Below are 6,058 nucleotides of genomic sequence, written 5' to 3'. Positions count from 1 at the left end.
AGGAGTTGTTTTGAGAGGAAAGAGCAGGAAACTGAAGATTGTGTGATTAGCAGAAACATCATAGAGCTGTTACTTCTGGAGAGTTGCATGCTCACTACAGCCTCACCTCCAGCTGCAGAGTCCATATGCTTGAGATCTGGGAATGCTGCTTACCCATCCACATGTCACGCTGTCTCAGATCAGCAGTGTTCTCGACTCCATGTGTGTCTGTTGTCACATCAGCAGCGCTCTCGGCTCCATGTGTCTGTTGTCATATCTTCCCCATCAGTAGTGCTCTCGACTCCATGTGTGTCTGTTGTCACATCAGCAGCGCTCTCGGCTCCATGTGTCTGTTGTCATATCTTCCCCATCAGTAGTGCTCCCGGCTCCATGTGTGTCTGTTGTCACATCAGTAGTGCTCCCGGCTCCATGTGTCTGTTGTCATATCTTCCCCATCAGCAGTGCTCTCGACTCCATGTGTGTCAAAGTCAAAGTCAAAGTCAGCTTTATTGTCAATTTCTTCACATGTTCCAGACATACAAAGAGATCGAAATTACGTTTCTCACTATCCCACGGTGAAGACAAGACATATTTTACCAATTTAAGTCCACAGACAAACATAACATTCAAGTAAACAAAAAAGTAAGTAAATAAGAGGGCACATATAATAATGTGTCACTGTTGTCACATCAGTAGTGCTCCCGGCTCCATGTGTCTGTTGTCATATCTTCCCCATCAGCAGTGCTCTCGACTCCATGTGTCTGTGTCTGTTGTCACATCAGCAGTGCTCTCGACTCCATGTGTCTGTTGTCATATCAGCAGTGCTCTCGGCTCCATGTGTCTGTTGTGCTTTGTGGTTACGGAACAGTGTGCCTTCCACAGCACACACCACCTCCCCCCAACATTCTAAATAAATGTTATGCACCATATTGTTAGCATAGTAATATTATACACCATTTGAAAGCTTGGACTTTTGGGAATACATATATGACATTTTTCATGTACAATTTGTATGGTGCTTTACATTGTCAGATTAATCAAACTGTCTCAAATAAATTTGATAAAAAATGCCCCCCTCCTCTTTTGGGGCTTCCCTGCTTTCTAGCTGCAGTGCAATAAGTAGATGCCACATATTGGGTCTTGCCATATTTACAGGAATTCCTAGAAATGGAATATTCATATTGTTTTATCTAATATTAGTTGTGCAGCTGTTTAGTCCATCTTACACACACCCACTGAAGCAACAAAGAAAATGCAAAAAAAGACTTTTGTGTAATTATTCCATATTTTGTGTAGTCATTCTATATCAGAACCCCTGACATACAATCCAAATAGTCTACAAGAAACCTCAGAGTGTTACCTTTCATTTGAGACCAGGATTATGCTTCAACACCGTAAGCCTTGTATTGTCAGTGTGCATTTTGGGAACCCAAAAGTCCTATGGGGAGTTTCCATGGGGCATTTTACAAAACGCATGAGCATACTTTGGCAAAATAATGGTCCAAAGCACTTTTATTCTATATTGATCTGCTTTTGCACACAGCTTCACAAGACCTGGTGCTAGGGCTCAGTTGTGTTTCTAAGTCATCTCAAGTGACCTAGAGGGCTGTAATGTGGTCAGTACAGAGGAACTTGTTATCCGGCAGAAATATAAAACAGTATTCTAGCCTCTGTGCCAGTACTTCCCACAGCTATTCTGATTGTTCCACAAGAAACTACAAGGTCTCAGCTTTCTAAAGAGACCAAACATTTGAAGGTAGTTGTGGTGGATTTCTATGACTTAAAGGATGCATGTATGTTTTTTATAAACTTTAATATTACTGCAATTATTATGAGACTTCAAGGCCTGTACACATCTTGAACAGACCAGACCAGCAGTCAAGGAGTGGGGTACAGGATGATACAGTAGACACTATAATAGGCCTCTCATATGATGGAGAATACAGTGGACACTAGGCCTCTCATATGATGGAGAATACAGTAGACACTAGGCCTCTCATGTGATGGAGAATACAGTAGACACTGGACACTAGGCCTCTCATGTGATGGAGGATACAGTGGACACTAGGCCTCTCATGTGATGGAGGATACAGTAGACACTAGGCCTCTCATATGATGGCCAAGAGAGAGAGGATGATGTCAGCTGGTGATGATAAGAACAAGGCCAAGTAATGGGTGGGCACTGTATGCTATGAAGCAAACAAGATAAGAAGCCCTGCTTACACCCAACTGGATAGAACCAGAAAGACCCAGAACCAGACAGTTTTGCATATATTGTTATCCATGATGAGAAGATGGTTTCCACCAATATTCGTAACCCTGGTAGATGCTGATTGGCCAACAGGTGTCTTTCGAGAGTGGCGAGAGGAGAGGGCCCAACTCTAGGATTAAGGAGTATAAAGGATAGGCCGCAGCCATCTTTTAGTCAGATCTCATCGGGGGGCGCCAGCTGATGACATCTCACCTCACCCTATTGCTTGACGACTGGTCTGGACATTGTTTAGGCTGGACTATCACTGCAATACGGTGAATAAAGATCAACAGTCTTCAGAGATCTCCTGTCTGCATTGTCTCCTTCGGACGCCTTGTTCCAGAGTGCTAATCCGTAAATAGTTAAGTGATTAATTGCTAATTGGATTTGGAAGTGGACCAGTTTTTCCACGACAGATTCCAGACTGGAGGTTCCAACCGAGATTTGAGACAGGATTCATCAGGCCAGCAGTTCTGCCCCGGGTGAAGCAGGTCCCGGCAGCCGGTTCCCCATGGGCCCAAAAGGTAGGCAATTTTGCTTACATTAGGGGGAGCCAGGCTGTTGTTGACTTGTGGGTAGCCCGGGACTGAGTTGTTTACTGAATCCTCAAAAGAATAGTGGAGACATAGGAGGGACACAATACAGGAACTACAATCTACAATAGGGGAACACAATAATACAGGAACACACAGACGCACAGTTGTGATTGAGGAGATCGCAGAGGGACAGAGAGATGTTCGGTTGGAGGAGGTTGGAATAAAAAGTGGATCAATTGTGACAGCCCTTGGAATACTGATCAAGGACTTGCACCAGACACATGCTTTGGACATAAATGCTTTGATAAAAGTACTCACAAGCCCCTCAACAGAGACGCCCTGACCCTCTGAGTAATGAGGAAGGCCTTTCCCCCTATAGCCCCTCTAGTAGAAGTCCTCCTTACACCCTTTAAGCCCAGAGAAGGACAGAGAAGAAGGTAAGGAGGCAGAGCAGAGTACAGAGGTCTTGGAAGACGAATCAGAGCTCACAGTGGGAAGTGATTGGGAGGAGCTAGACGAGGGAGGAGCGTGGGATTGGCCAGAGTCAGCTAGCACTCAGCCAGGGGGGCCGGCCAGAAGTAGACTACATCCAATCAGGTTCAGAGGAGAGACTACATCCAATCAGGTTCAGAGGAGGAGGTGCCCCAAGACACACCTAGCACGCAGCCCCAGATTAACTGTGTTCTCCCTTTAAGGGAAGGAGACGTAGGTTTGTAAGAAATGGGGATGGACAAAGCGAGGCTGCAGCAGCGCCATAGCTGTGAGTGGTGGTTAATAAAGTGGGAAACAGCTAGGGATGGACAAAGCGAGGCTGCAGCAGCGCCATAGCTGTGAGTGATGGGTAATAAAGTGGGAAACAGCTAGGGAATGGACAAAGCGAGGCTGCAGCAGCGCCATAGCTGTGAGTGGTGGGTAATAAAGTGGGAAACAGCTAGGGATGGACAAAGCGAGGCTGCAGCAGCGCCATAGCTGTGAGTGATGGTTAATAAAGTGGGAAACAGCTAGGGATGGACAAAGCGAGGCTGCAGCAGCGCCATAGCTGTGAGTGATGGGTAATAAAGTGGGAAACAGCTAGGGATGGACAAAGCGAGGCTGCAGCAGCGCCATAGCTGTGAGTGATGGTTAATAAAGTGGGAAACAGCTAGGGATGGACAAAGCGAGGGCTTTATGAAACACTGAAACGTTCGAAGCAATTGTGCCGAATTGTTCCGAAGCTTCGAAACAATTCCGACACCTCAGAACTGTTTAGGGTGAAACTAATCTGTCAATTAGTATTGGATCGTATCGTATTGGAGATGTAGTCTTTAAAGTTCGTGGTTCGCTGTGTTACCTGTGTTCAGTCTTTGTTAAAAGCTAAGCAGTCATGCCCTTGGTCAATTATGGGAGACCACATGAAGTGACAATAAAGAGAATCTATTGCTGCCACTAGTGTTCTCTAAATCACTTTCTTCTTATAAAAACTCTCGATTTTTGACCATTCTGAGAGTTTAGTTGAAACTGTGTGGTTAATGATGAATCAAGAAAACTTATAGCTAAACGATCTGAAACAATACCTTACAAATCAAACGGGGATCGAACCACATTTGAGCAGCCTGGGCTACCGTGCAAAAAACGCCCTCACTAACCACTACACCATCATGGTTATTGCTTAAGAAAAGTCTACACTGTTAATTGAACGCGCGGGCACGCCTGCCGACACCAGTGAAATGCACCGAAGGTTCTCTTAACTTTGGTCACATGACATGGGGATTTTGAACGATGTTTCGAAGCAGTGGTCACATGACATGGCTGCTTTGAACCACATTTCAAAGCAGTGTTTCGAAACACTTGTGCTTCGAAGCCTCGACACTGATTCGAGAAGTCGGTTTTGAAAGTCACACCCCTAGTAAGAAATTCTCCCCCTGTAAGGAGACATGGAAGGCTCACACTAGATTAAAACATCACTATAAAATCTTACAGTGTATTTGCAAATTTATATTTGGAACAAATTCAGTTATTATTAGTTATTATTATTATTATTACCAAAAATATGCAAATGCAAAGCACACTGTAAGGAGCAGAACCACATTAGCGTAGGTAATGCTAATGCTAATGCAGATGAGGTAGCGCAGGAAGCTGCCCCAGAGACAAGAAGGCTTAACACCCAAAACCCCCTCAGGAGAATGAACCACATACAGTGTTGTGCTTAACACAGTCCCAAAACCCCCTCAGGAGAATGAACCACATACAGTGTTGTGCTTAACACAGTCCCAAAACCCCCTCAGGAGAATGAACCACATACAGTGTTGTGCTTAACACAGTCCCAAACCCCCCCCAGGAGAATGAACCACATACAGTGTTGTGCTTAACACCCAAAAACCCCCTCAGGAGAATGAACCACATACAGTGTTGTGCTTAACACAGTCCCAAAACCCCCTCAGGAGAATGAATCACATACAGGGTTGTGCAGCAGGTCCATTTTAGATGCCGTGCCATGTACCATGCCATGCCCCACAAAGTGCCCCTACCATCATAATGAGTGCACTTGGTGCTCTAAATGGTATGATGACAAACATATACATCATCAGGATCCCTTCTGTTGTGCATTATGCCAAAGAGCGGGCTGCCCTGAATGCTGGGACAAACCTTGTGAGGCTAGGTACCCACCAGGCCTGATGGACCAGCTGCTAACATTTGCCTGAGGAAGACCCAGCCGGGTCGAAACGTTGCAACACAAGAAATATATGGGAGTTTTAGCAGAGTGCGGGCATTTCATTCCTTTTAAGTTCCAGCTGCTAACAGACCCAGAGCCGATAGTTATATGGGTCCCAGCTATACAAGGGATACAAGGAAGTTTACTGTCACATGCATATAGTTACTGGAAGTAAGAAATGCAGTGAAATTATGTCTGGTGTCAGCCTATTTGTGCATTTATGGGGGGGGGGGAAGTGCAGTAGAAGAGGGGTTTAGTAGATTAAGTGGCAAGGGCTGCATAAGAAAGGTGGGGGAGGATTGGGATTGGGGGGGCACCAACAAGGAGCACCCAAGAGCAACAGGGGCAAGGAAAAACTCCCTTACCAAGGAAGAAACCTTGGGCAGATCCACGGCTCAAGGGGCTAACCCAACTGCCAGGGGTCTTGGTGTGTGTGTTGGGGGGGTGACAGGGGAGATGGGATAGTGTGCTGTGTATGTGGGGAGAGGGCAGTGTGCAATATGTGTGTTGGGGAAGCTTCCTCATGAGACAATGTGCTGTGTATTGGGGGGGGGGGCAGTGTACTGTATGGTGAAGGGACTTACTATTGCAAGCAGAGTT

Source organism: Alosa sapidissima, chromosome 23 (assembly GCF_018492685.1).
Source record: "Alosa sapidissima isolate fAloSap1 chromosome 23, fAloSap1.pri, whole genome shotgun sequence".
Taxonomy (NCBI): Eukaryota; Metazoa; Chordata; class Actinopteri; order Clupeiformes; family Clupeidae; genus Alosa; species Alosa sapidissima.
Note: the sequence above shows the minus strand (reverse complement) of the source record.